The 14,537-nt window shown below is 36.5% G+C and overlaps 1 protein-coding gene across 1 annotated transcript in view; it reads left to right on the top strand.

Moving 5' to 3' along the window:
* slc2a4rg (SLC2A4 regulator) overlaps nucleotides 1–14,537 on the top strand; it is a gene marked incomplete in the record, with an annotated part of 33,954 nt that overhangs the window by 7,381 nt on the left and 12,036 nt on the right.

Below are 14,537 nucleotides of genomic sequence, written 5' to 3' on the forward strand. Positions count from 1 at the left end.
TATATATATATATATATATATATATATATATATGCATATATATATATACACATATATATATGTATATATGTATATATACATAGTACATATATACTTTGTAGAAATAGTTTTTTTCTGTGTATGATGTATATACAGTATAATGATGACTGAAAATATTTCATTGCATTTTTAATTGTAAACATGTAGTTTTTTCATACTGTACGTCATTCCTTCAGCAAGATGTCTTATAATCGGTAAAATAAATTGAAATTATCTTGGAAGCAAGCGCCAACTGAGCAGCTCCTTTGCTGCAGTAGTAAAATACTTCATCGTTCCATCACCCACACTGATGACTGTTTATATAAAACTTCCTGTTCTGTCTTAGTTACAATCAACTGTCATTTCTTCCTTTTAGTCAGTCTTTGTGTCCTTTACCCAGCTGAAGTCTTCATACCAACCAGCAGCTGTTGTACACCACTCCCCCTCTTCCCCAGGCTCCAGCTGCTACTCTTTCTTTTTTCCCTTCTCTAAACCTTTCTTTTATCTTCCATACAACTGTTATTACTGTCGTTAATACCGGTATATCTTATCTTGCCGTCTTTCAGCCAGTGAAACGCATGGAAACATAAAAAAAACATTTTTGAAAATCTTTTCAACACTTGTTTGATTTCCTCGATAGAGGCATAAAAATGCAGCTGGGAATTTGACTTAAGTTTTAGTTTTTCTTTATCCCGTTTTGTAATCTGTTTTAATGTTCTGAATTCATTCTATTTTCTGTTTTGCTTTGCTTTTTGTCCTCTTCCTTCAACTGAAGGGTGGCTAAATCCTTTTCAAATCCAGAGCGGATAAAGCCCTTGAGTTAATGCTCTCACTGGACAGATCATATAGAAGTTCTGGTAGTCCTAATCTGCCATTTTCATTGTTAACCCAACATTGACACTGTACACAACGTTGAATATTTTTCAGCTTATACAGCTTTTCAGTGACTGTATGTATTCATTAAGTAGGCAAAAAGTTGCATATTCACCTGTTTTTATTAACCCTGACATTGCAGATATACATATTTTCTGAAGCCATAGGTTAATTTAGAAATGCACTTTTTTTTTCTCCCACTGTTAGCTATAGTAGGTGATTTATTTTAACTTTAAATTATAGACCTCAGGACACATCAGGAACATTTTCTAAAGACGTATATTTATGTTACATCCTTGAACATATTCCTAATGACTCACATGAAGCCTTTTTGAATTTGAAGTATACAGTATTCTGCTTTCTGTCAACATTTCAAACAGTACATTTTCAAGTTGTTCTTGGAAAAAGTAGAATAAAATGACAGAGTGGATGGAAATACCCCATGCAACTCAATTTTGAGAACACACATACAGTAACACTTGAAGTCACATGAACAATCAGCTATTTTTTGATAGATTAAATATCAATGGATAAAACATACCTTTATCTACAGACAAGCTTAGTGATCCTTATTGTTCCTGTTTCCAGTTAAGCCCTACTTCACTGTTTGATTTAGTCTTTTGTAATTTTAGCCTACACTGCTTCCTGCTGAAAACACTGTGAGCTTGTTTATTCACTCCAACCTGACTAGACTGAACTTTTTCAAACCTCACTTTAAATTTCATGCAGTGCTTGATAATAATTCAGTTAACGTTTGTTTTCAAAATGCACTAAAAGTCTTTATCTTCCTGAGTTTAGTTTTCTTACTCTTAGTTAAATCTTTTATGAATATTATATGTATTATTATTATTATTATTATTGTTATTATTATATTATAAAATGCACTCTTAATGGCGGGGTGAAATTCAGTGTTCTGATTTTAAATGGATGAAACTAGGGAACACCTCACTAACTAAAAATTGGTTTGTAAAACTAATTGGTGAAGTCAATTAAGAGTGTTTTTATTTTTTATTTTCTGTTAGATTACTGTAACAGAATCACACCTTAGTAATGCAAAATTATCTATGCGTATTAATTTTATCTATAATTAGAGTGCCTTTTCCACCTGCTCCTTTTTGTTTCCCTCTTTCACACTTTTACTGTCAGTATTTAGCCTATGAAGTATCTCAACTACCTGTAGCTTCTTATTACAGTATTTGGGGCCTAAAAACTTTGCAGAAGTTTCTTTAGTAAATGCCAGCTACTGAAGATCTCACTGTTTTATGGGGTATTGACATTCTGTCCTTTGATTAGGTTGAGGGAGAGAGCTGCTCTGAACTTGTGCCAGTCCAATTGATTTTATGTTGAGGAGTGTGTGGACATTGACTTGTCTAAGTGCTTGTGCCAGAAAGTGATTCAGTAAATAAGTGTTAAGAAACAGACAGAAGGCACTGCATTGATTGAGCATATTCTGTAGCGCTAGAAAAACTACATCAGTGAACTGTCTTTTCAAGGAAGTAAATATTGAAAAATAATATCCGCCATGCCCAGCCTGCAAGAACCAGTGGGCCCTGTCCTTTACAAGCTCCTACAAACCTACAGATTTTCTGTTTGTGCCCTTTAGTGTGTTAGACATGCATGTCCCTAACAATAGGGCTTTGTGGGCTGGAAGAACGACTTATCCTCGTGCCCTCTTAACAAATGGTGCCGACAGCCAGGACAAGACAAGCGGTCAACCAGTTATACAATAGACACATTTTTTGTGTTATTCTATTTAATCCCAGATATACTCTTATTACACACAAGCTTCTATTTGTTGTCCAAAAAAAACTGACCCAATACAAATTTTAACATTAACCTTAACCGTAATGATTTTTATGCATTAACTTATCGGTTGTTCATTGTTTTCTAATATCAGTCCTCAAGGCACACTGCCCTACATGTTTTAGATGCTTCCCGGCTTGTATCCACCTGGTTTAAATTGAAGGGTCATTAACAGGCTTCTGCAGTACTTGATGACAAGCTGCTGAGGTCATTCATTCCTTTAAATCAGGTGTGTTGGAGCAGGGACCCATTTAATAACAGTGTCTGAAGGACCAGGGTTAGGAAAGATTGAGATCAACCAACTTCAGGTCACACCTTACCTCTGATTAGTGCAGACATGTCATTTTGATCTTTTGACCTGGACTGAAATTTCCACAAGGACTGAAAGTCCAAAACATTGAAAATTATATTGTAAAAGGGTATAATAAAAAGTACACACATCACAAAAACATTAATTTCTGAAATCAAAGTGAAGAAAGTGAGGTTTCACTTAAAAACCTGTCGGTAATTGTTGCTCTCAACTCTCCTGGGAAACTACTTTATTGGAGAGTTTTTGCTGTGCCCTTTGGTCAACAAAACAGAAGACTCTGACACAATTGTTAGTATGTTTTGTACAAAAGTGCAATGAATTTAAAATTAGGCACTGAGATGATAACTGAAGTGTTTCAATCCATTTTTAAATTAAAGGCTTAGGGGAAAAAAAGCATTTTTGTAATAGAAACTACATCCTTTGATGTCCTTGGAGCAAATGAAAATCCTGACAATGTCTTAAACACACACTATTGAAAGATCTTTGAACTATTCAGTTTCCATAATTTTAAATTGGATTGATCTTAAACGTTTCAGTCATGTCACAGTCGTGTTTATGTATTTAGATCACACTCCAACTCAGGGGGTGGCAGTAATGCTTTGAAAAGCTGTTTGTCAACAAAGCTTTTAGTTGGAGAAGCAGCAGTAAGGATTTGCTGCAGACGTACATAAGCTTTAGTTCTTGTTAATAAAGGGCTTTTGGAACTGAGCTCCTGTTAGTCCATCAGACGAGCGTCTGCTCTGTAGGCAGTAAGGAAGATAAAATGCTGCTCCTAAATCTCATAATAATACACATTTTGTTTATTTAGAGTAGAAGGAAATATGAAGAGTAAGAATATACAAAAACATAAACATACGCTGGTATAAATATGTCAGTTAGAGAACATTGTAACTTCACTTAGCTACATTTTTTTTTTAATTTTTCATTTAAACCTATGTTATATAGGTGTTTCAATACTTGGCTGTCAACGTCATGAACAGAAAGTTTAAACCTGGCTGTTTGTTTTTTTATCTTTAACAGTACAAAGCTCAGCCACAAATTGTCAACATGTAGACAGGCTATTAGGTGACCACCCAGACACTGTATATAATCCATTTTTGTCCTGCCTTTGGAAAAAAAAAAAAAATCAGTCCAAGGGTCCAAAAAGGTTGAAACATGTATTTGTGTAATCAGTTCAGTCTTTCTCAATGTACAGACAAAAACAAAATCTCTTAGTTATGTTTTTTTAACTGTTGAGTAGGCAGGAGAACCATTACCAAAGTCTACAACCATTGTATACCTTTTACAGTTTGTTCATAGATTGTCTCATACACACACACACACAACTGGTAAATCTTAAAATTAAAAATGCTAAACGACATTAAAAATCCAGTACAGTTCTGAAACGAAACCAATTGGACAGATGCATCAAAAATAGTGGAAGTGAAACTGAAACAAAACATTGATCTATATTCAGGTTTAAAAAGATCTAACACTGTATTTTCAGCTCAAATGAAAACTTTCTTTTAAAATGTCCCAGTAGTTCATTTAAAAACGACTTTAGATTGTTGATCCTGTGGCAGTGAAAACACTGTGTTAGAAATTGTTATGATCATTTAATTGGAAAAAAAAACTGTTATGGAAAAAAAAACCATTCAAATAAATACTAAATGTGGATCTGTTTGACTGTATTTATGATTTTTCTTCAGTAAGTTGGGTACACTCTGGAAAGTCATTGCTGCCAAGAGAAGGTTAAGCTTTCTGTCATGGGGGAAGTTAAAAAGTATCCTAATTTAATCTTAGTGGTGGTGGGCTCCAGCACCAACATGCCGCTGAACAAAGCACAGAGTGTGTGAAGTTGTTCACTCAGGTGCAAAGTAAAGTACTGATCGCTGTCCAAAAAAACCCTCCCAAAATCCCCCATAGCTGTTCTGGGGTCTGAAACTACTGAGATTTTCACTTTGACTGTCCTCTGATTCACTTGCATTTCTACCCACACTGACATTTTTAAAACTTCAAAAGATCACATCCTTTCTCTGGTTGTTTAGCTTTAATACAGAAATCAGTAATGTAGTCATACCATGGCTAATTTAACTGAACAAGCATTTTTTTGTAACTTGCAAACAGATCAAGAAGAGCTCCACTCTTGACTTCTACCACTTCTGCTGTTCTTTGCTCGTCTGATCTGCTTCTATCCAGTTTGAACCAAGATTCAACATCGTGGTCTCAGTAGGTTGTATTTACCCAGCATTCTGCTCACCATAATTACATGATGAGGAAAGGATGCTAGAAGAGAGAAAGGGGATACAAAATTTAGTTTTGTTTCAATAAAAATTGGTTCATGTGCAAATTTTTGACCTTTTAAAATGGTGCCTTGACATAATTAAAAAACTTTATTCTGTTTGTTATTGTCTGTTCTGTAATCTCAACAGAAAAATACTAAGACATATAAAAAAATCAAATATATGTTCAGTTGAATCCCCACATCAATATTTTTGGTAGTTTTTAAGAGGTTCAAACTACAAGACCAAACTGTTACAGATGATACATTTTAACCACACAAGATTCACATTAAAGTTTTTATTTTTATTTTGTCAGACTTGGGCCTAGCAAGTTCTCCCATCTGTCTGTTGGTCTGGATTTGGCTTTGCTAGAAAGTGCACAACTCTCACAAGAGGACACAACAAACGCTTCCAGTTTCAGCACATCCAAGTGAAATCAAGCAAGCGTGTTTCAGCTTCGTTCTACATAGTAACAAAAGTTTGCCCACATTGAGGAGTTTATAACCTCACTGTCGTAAAGAGCCTAATTTCTGCCTCTTCACTCGTATTTTGTAGGAAGTTGCTCATTTGTATCATCATCACCTCTCCAGTTTTCCATAATGTGCTCTTATTGTCTCCATTTATCTTAATACTTGTCTGTTGCTGGGATGGAAGGCTCACACAGAAACAGATTTCTGTATCTACTCCCAATAGTGTCTGTGATTATTGTATGTTGTTGAGAAGAGTTGAGCATTTGTTGACAGAAGACTAATAGAGCCACAGGGTGACTTATTGCTTTCCCCCCCTATAAACCCCTAAGCTAAATCGCCTGTATTTTCAGATCATTATTGGTAAATGCTCTACTTGTTCGCACAATGATGTATGTTAATGAATGAACAACATATCTGATAATTACATTTTAAATACTTTTTGTTTTGCTTTATCAGTTAATACATTTTAAAGCCATTTACATTATTAAAAGGTATATTGCTGGTTGACATTGTATAATTAATATTACTGTACTAGTTTATTTTCATTCATCATCATTTAAGCAATACATCAACATCTGGCTTATATTTATCTTTTTTTTTTAATTACCTGAACATGTGGTAGTTATGTACGGTTGGTAATAATATAAAATGAGACCTACAGTCCACATAAAATATGTTTTCTTAATGCAGTGTTTCCGTTCAGCATAGACATGTTAACAGCCACCGAGACTGGATCATTCTAAAGGTTTTGTATGATTTGTTTGTGTTGATTTAACACGGCTTTTTCAGCAGATTAACACATGGGTTATTATCAAACTACCGTAATCGAACTTTCAACAAATGAGGGAAAAATAAAACTTCCTAAGAATAATCTGCGGGTGTTATTTCCTCATTTTTGAGCTTCCTAACTTTGTCTGTCTAGAACAGATTCTGATCCGTTTATTTGAATCACTGGAGTGTTTCTCTGAATGATTCTGCCCTGCAGATATTTGGTTTTCTGAAAGTAAGAAGAGCAGAGAGGCTTTGGAACAGTATTGGTTTGCTTTCACAAAACACAGGAAACCAGGCAAAGGCCTGCTCTGGCTTGTGGTGGCAGAAGGGCAAATTTCAGGAGCAGGCAAGAGTGGGAGTAGGAAGTCAAGAATGAGCAACAACAAAATAGTAGACTGATTTGCTGCAGAAAGAAATCTGACCACAGTTTAGAGATCTCTTCCATTTTTGCTAATTTCTCCAGTATCTCATGCTTTCTGTTTTGGTGCCTATCTTGCCTCTCTTGCCTGTGTGTGTTTCTGAGCAGCGTGTTAAAGTCAGTGATGTGCTATTGTCCCAACTTTCTTGCAGTAAATTTCTGAGCTATAAGTAAAACAAAAAGAAGGAAGACCTTTATCACACAGTTGCATTTTTAATTTCCCCTTAATATTCAGAGATGAAGCTAGTTGTTCAGTTGTTGTTCAGAACACAAGAAGAGATTTGGAATCAAAACTTAAGTCTGACTGACGACAGTTTGGTTTATTTGGTAATGCAGTAACATGAATAGAAGACAAGGAAAAGAATGTGAAAAAGGAAAACAAGATGTGAGCTAATTTATGTGGCTTGCCTCAACAGTAATGAGGAATGACGTATTTTGATAAGATTTAAAGGGCCTATCTTGTTTGCAGGCCTCAGATGAGAAGAGGAAAACTGAGAAGGAAAACAGAAGCCACTCGTTTTAAGGCTGCCTGGTATTTTCTTTGTAATGACATTGTTAGAGAAAGGAGTGGCAAAAGTTACAAGGGAAGTTGTTATAGTTACCATTTAATCTTGTAAGAATGAAGTGATAGTTAGGGAAGTAAATGTGCTGTGGTCTGTCTGGGGACATGAACAGTGCGAGTCTACTGATTATTTATAGATGACTTGCATAGTTCATGCCACTTTAAAAACATTAGATGTTGTTACTTTCTGTGTTGCATAATGTGACAAATGTTCTAACTTATCTTAAAGATTTCTTTAGTAGGTCACACACTGCAGATATAATAATGTGACGTTACATCATGTCTCACTGTTTGCACACAACATGTCCATGGCATGGATGTCATCAGTAAATCGTTTGCTGTACTGAGTCAACATTTTTCCACAAAAGAATGTGCGATAAAAGCAACACTATAATTCTCATGTGGGATTTGCAACATTACATGGATTAACTTATTTATTAAAGTTTGACCTGTAACTTTGCAGTGACAGTGAAATATGTGTAGTTAGTGACATACTCAACAAAATACCACAGAGAGAATCATATATATTCTTTTGCTTCATGTACATCTCCTATCATTTTTCAAAAACAAAGCTGTTTGTGAATGTCTCCAGGATACAAATTGCATTCTAGGATCGAGAGTGAGAAAGAGAGGGCTTTTGTGCTAAGACTGAATAGCCACTACAGTCACAGCCCACATTAAAGAGACACGGCTCCTGCCTTACAGCCTTTCCCTCCCTGCTTCGTTGAAAGCCCTCGGGCTTATGAAAGGAGCCAACATGTTCAGAGACCTCACAGTAATGAGTGATTTCTGAAAACATTACTTCATGTATGCACATTGAAAACACTACTTGCCCATGCATACCCATATTTTTGTATAAATACATTTCTAGTCACAAAGTGTTAGGTCCTGAATTTTTGTAAAGATGATGTATACATATAAAACGGGAAACCTGGAAGGAGGCAGAGTGGACAGAAGCAGGGATCACAGCTGTAGTTGCTTGTGTTGGATCAGTGGTGAACTGTTTACTGTCAATCATTACCATCTGCCCGCAGTCAGACAGGAAGTCAGAGAGAGAGGAACAGATGACATTACATAATACCGTGGAGATGAAGCAGGATGATGAGGGGGAGGAGGGGGACTGCAGGGTTGAGAGAAGTGGGTTTTATATTAATAGTGGGCGGGGCTACGCTTGAGGCTGCAACACCAGCTTGGTCAATTCCATTAGCCTCAGTTGTCATTACTATACAGAATATTCCAGTTTGACAGCATCTTCCTTATCCAGGCAGTTTCTTTACTTTGCATGTTTGCATTAAGGCTGATTTTTTTTTCTCCAAGTCTTCATTTGTATTTTCATTTCTGACTTGTTATGATTTGACATAACATACAATGACTCATCTATATAAACAAGCCACAGGCAGTCAAGATCCTCAGAGCTTTGAACAAGCTCAAAGGCTTTAAAAGAAAAAGCTATACCTATCTGAACACATGACAAAAAATATTTGGTTAACAATACTTTTTGTGGGTTTGTGGATAGAATCTCTGTTAGTCTCTCTTACTCTTAAATGTACACAAGGATGAGTGATGAATAAAGAAAAAAGTGTTTTTGAGATCTAACAAAAGATTTTGCCTAAGGTGAAGTATGAATGGAAACACTGCCTGTATTTTTGTCTGCGTATCGCTGTCCTTGTGCGCGTTTGCATTTGCTTGCGTTCATTAGCGATATAAACATGGGTGGGAAAAAAACGCCTCATGAAAAGGTGGTGTGCGATGGATGTGAATTCTCTCTTGACTCTAACAGAGAAGTGTTTGATAGTTGATTTTATTTACGTAACCATATTTTTAAAATTTAACCACCAAGGTCAGACACCAGCTGCTCTGCTAGTCTAAGCCACATGCTGCTTTGGATATTAGGAAGCTAGCACACATGCATGCTCTACACATAGAGGCATACAAATGCACCTCCATGTTGATTTTGGGGATCATGTTGATCACAAGACCTGAACAGATGAATAGGTGCTATTATTTATAGCAACTGTCAAGATGAAATAATAGGCTGTGTACAGGCACAAAGAAAACCAGTGTTAAAATTATATTTAAACAAAGTCTAACAGAAGTCCTGCCATCTGCCTACCACATTTATGTTGACCTTCTAACTAACTTATGTTATTTTTCTGAAGAAGAAAAAAAAAAAGATATGCATTTTGTGTTGTCTATGACAATGGTTCCCAACCGTGGTCCTTGAGGAACACCATCCTGCATGTTTTTGTTGTTTCCCTGCTTTGACATACTTGATCTGAATGAACGAGTGATTAAGAGGCTTCTGCAGAACTTGAGGAAGTAATTAACTCCCTGAATCAGGTGTGTTGGAGCAGAGAAACAACCTAAAACATGCAGGATAGTGTTCCTCAAGGACCACGGTTGGGAACTGATGACTTCAAACAACATAAACCAAATAGTGTCTTTAAAATATATTGTATCACAATGTGTTTGTAGAATTACAGAATTACTGTAAATTATATATATATATATATATGTGTGTGTGTATATATATATATATATATATATATATATATATATATATATATAATAAGAAAAGCTGTCTGCTGTCTACCAGTAATCTTCATATTTAACTGAACAATGTGAGTTATACAAGAAAGGTAGACTTCATTATCAGAATCTTAAAACAACTTTATCAATATGTATAACTTTAAAAACAAACCTAATTTTTCAATTTATTGTTAATGCAGATCACCTACCACCTTTCATGCCAGAGTTTTAAACTAATAACATCTTATTTAGAGGAATAACCAATTGGTACCCGTTCGGTCAAAGAAAACAATGTTTTGCACAATCTTAGGTGTCACGTGTAGAGGTACATCCAGGGATTATTTCTAGAAAGCTTCATTAAACCCATAAAATGTTTTGCAATAGACAGAGAGTTTACTTCAAATAGTTAAATAAAAAACACTTAAAACAAAGATCTTGCGCAATCTCTTATCAAAATATGTGTGAGATTCAACTACTACCACACCAAATTGTAGGTCAGTATTTGACCTCCAGTGATTACTTTCTGCATGTTTCTGCGTGGTAACAGAGAGAAATGTGCACGCACAGACACTGGACAAATAATTATTGCCCACTTTTGCCTTCCTGTGGCAGGCGATAATAATAATAATAATAAAAAAAAATTAAAGCTTCATTATTTTTCCTATATGCTTTTCTCAATGCCAAAAGAACAAGCTATGCCGTCTGGTAATCAATGAAACCCTGAATTGGCTTTAAAGTGAATAATATCTGAATTACTGAATAACAAATCTGAAACAAATTGATGAAGTTAATACAGTAATGCTATATATAATATACCTGAAAAAAAGCTTAGTAGCGATAAATTCAAAATGTTGATGAATTTTAAATCCTTCACAAACTATATTTCTAAAACCGTCATCTAACCTGGTATTGAAGTCATGCCAGCTGTGAGGAAAAAGGTGGGTGTGGCAGCATATGTCAGTAGCTACCACTCCACCTGCTGTCGCTTAAACACCAGTTAGGCAATAACCAAGTTTCCTTGGAAGTTAAGCATTACCCAGCTCCATTAAATCATTGCAAATACCACACTTTGAAATGTTAAAGATTTTTAAAAATCATTACATTCTTTTACTCACATTTTAGCATGCATCTCAACAACGTTGGAAACCGGATTAGTTCAACTTTAGAAGGAAACCAGTTCTAGTCCAATCCACCACTGATGATCACAATATATTTGGGGAGTTTTTTGTGGTCTGCCATGTTTTATTTTCGTTTTAAGTATGTATGTGTATGTTGTGGTAGTCTGCCTGCACTGTTAAGTGGACTTATTCTGAATGTGTACCATTGAGCAGTCAGATCATGGGTCTATTTGTTGGACTGGTAACTAGGGCAAAGGTGGTGAGTTAAATATAGAGGGAAGGCCCAGTTGCCTTCTCAGCAACAGCAAAGGGCTCACTATAGTAAGGGGTTGTGGATGACTGTGCCAGACAGTAACTAGGCATCATCATAACACTGTTTGCAGAATCAAGCTCCAGCTGTCCTTATGTGACCTGTAGTTGAAAACTATCTGCACAGGATTTGTTCATTCAACCTTTATTTATACAGGCTAGCCTCATTGAGCCACGGGGACTCATTTACAAGAGGGACCTGTTCCAGACAGAACATATAAAGTACAGACAACAAAACAGTAGACAACAACAACAACAATAAACTACAGTAAAAATGCAGTTAAAATAAGATTAGTGTACAATATAGTACACAGTAGTGTATACATTTCATACTGTATATCCATATAATATTTAGCTGTAGCTTGGCTAACTACTGTGAATTGAATGCTAATCATCTACAAACCTAAACACACAATACACTGTCACACAGTTGGACGGACTTTGCTTTTTCCTTTCTTTCTCTTTGAGCTTGTTGTTCTTCTTGCTCCTTGGTTTGGCTCGAAGCAGTAGACTCAGTATGTGCCTGGACCTGGCATGTTGACTTTAGTTGGCCCATGTGTTCTGCTGCTGCCAGAGAGGTGTGTTCTTGGCCCCGGTCAAGGCCAATACAAATTCAGGGAGGAAGGAAGGTAAGTGGGTGTGTGTTGAGTGTGTGGGTGTGAGCGATTGAGTGTATGGTTTTGTTTGTGCATGTACTTAAGTGTGTCAATGCTACACGACATACATACACATGCATACGCAAATTCAGTAAAAGCGGATTAAGACTTCCCATTTGCCAGTTGAAGTACGGTAACTGTTTCAGAAAACACAGCTTTAATGGTATCGCCTTACAAAACAGCATAGTTACCACATAGTTTGCGTTTCATATGTTCGTGTGACCCTCATGTTTATCCCATTGTTAAATGTACGTCATGCTGTGAGTGCACCGCATATAGGCTAAATTGAAATTTTGTAAACATCTAGATTTAGAGAGCTAAAATTATAATAAAAAATAAAAACCCACTGCCCTCCCAAATCCAAATATACATCGTTCACACACAGAGCAGCTTTGTTTAAAGCTCCCCTTTTGCCTCTTTCTGTATGCTAAAAAAAGGCAAGCCCAGTTGCTGCAAAATTAAGCTTGTTATAAGAATATACAGACTTTTTACTGTGCCCAGCATAGTTTTTTCTTTCCCTGTTTCTCAGTCCAATCAACTTAAAGACTTCTAAATTGTTTTTCAGGCAGGTGTGAAGAGATATAAAGATCAAACTGTGTCATTTAGACTATCTGCAGTGATGGGGTGTTTATTGGACTGAGCAATAAACAGCAATGGCAGGGCTGTTATTTGTCTAGGTTGTTTTTATGGTAGATGTCGGCTATCTGGTGCAAACACTGATATCAAAATCATACCAAGAACAGCAAAAAATAAGCTTCATTGCTGTCGGTATGAGTAAAAGAAAGTCTATCAGTGATTGGCCCTGTGTAAAAAGATGTTTTAAAACATGCCCATGTGTTGTTTTGCTCATCACATGCACAAACACACAAAAATCTACACCAGATGTAGTAAAACTTTAGTCACTATGAAGTTTCACAGTTGTTCTGGGAAGAAGAGGAAGGAAAATGCTCAATGTCAGGAAATCAGGCTGGGTTGAAAGGGTGGGTGTTAATGGGGGTCTGGTGTGGGTTGGTATCTGTTTTTTTTATGCACGTGTGTGTATTTTAACATTTAAACTGTAGCTGGCTTCAACTCAAAACCTAGCTGTCTTTCCAGATTTTCTCCCCTTAATTCGTTGCACCTGTAGATGCATGAACACAGCAAAGGGCAGATGTGGATGGCAGTTTGTGATAAGCTTTTAGTAAATCACACCATTTACAATCCAGACACAATCCGTAAAACCTTAAACATTTTTTATCTCCACATTCAAGCTGATTCTCTACGTTGGCATTAAAATAAAACAAGCAGAACAACACAGTTATCAAGAAACAGACTGAGCTTCATAAATCATAGCTTGTGTCCTCAGTTGGCCCTGCTTAGCGTTGAAAACAAGGCTAACGACTGAAACAGGACACAACTAATCTTGTTATCTCTTTATCTCCTGTCCAGACTGTGCGTACGTGTGTGATCATGTTTGTCTGTAGTGTGTGTGTGTTATCCACCTTTCTTCTGCATGTTTTAGCAGTGGTAATATTATTTTCTGCATTTTGTGATGCAGTCAGTTTGTAATTATGCACAACATTTTTTTTCCATTTGTCCACATTGTCTTCAGAACATACCAACACACACAGAGAGACCTTCTAACTTCTCTTGTGAGATGTTGGAGTGAAAACCAACATATTTTAGTGAAGATCACTGTGGAGTGCACAGACTGCCTCTTTGAGAGATATCTAGCACATTCCGTTGTGATCTGTTTGCTCCCCGTCCACCACATTCTCATCAGCGTGGGAGCTCAGCCACTTATTGAACTTTATTTTTTTCCCTTGTTTATAATGTTTGAGAAAAGTAGTCATTTGTGTGTGTGTGTTGTGCATGGGTACTGGCTTTCAGAGTTGAACCAAACTTCACTGCGTGTTTGTTGACTCCTGAGTAAAGTTTTTTTTTTAAAGCTAATTGTGTGTGTGTGCACGCGCACGCATGCCTTAAAACTTACTGTGGAGCTGTGCCAGGGTTTAGGGCTTAGCCAGAGAATGCCTCAAACCAGTTTACTCTGGTTGAGTAGTGGAGAAGTCTGGGGGCGGGACAAGACCTCTTAAAGCTCCAGGCGTCCTTTCTCTTTGGTTATGAGCTGGAGATTTTGGTGCATCTGGATCTGGATCTGTGTTTAATCATGCATACACACAAGACTGTTTTATACCTACATTGCTGTATTAAGTTTGACAGGTTGTATTTTTTACCACTTAACATAATATTTTAAATCCTATTATGTCTGTGAACATATGTAAACATACGTACACACATGTGTGGATGAGATCTCGGCTCTGCCTTTCATAATTTTCCCCACATTTGTCTTTCAAGGACAGCAGGAACAGAGGTGATGATTGCCAAACCAAAGCAATTGAATGTGTGTGTTTGTGTGTGTGTGTGTGTGTGTGTGTGTGTGTGTGTGTGTGTGTGTGT

This window comes from Nematolebias whitei, chromosome 11 (assembly GCF_014905685.2).
Source record: "Nematolebias whitei isolate Nwh7 chromosome 11, NemWhi1, whole genome shotgun sequence".
Lineage (NCBI taxonomy): Eukaryota > Metazoa > Chordata > Actinopteri > Cyprinodontiformes > Rivulidae > Nematolebias > Nematolebias whitei.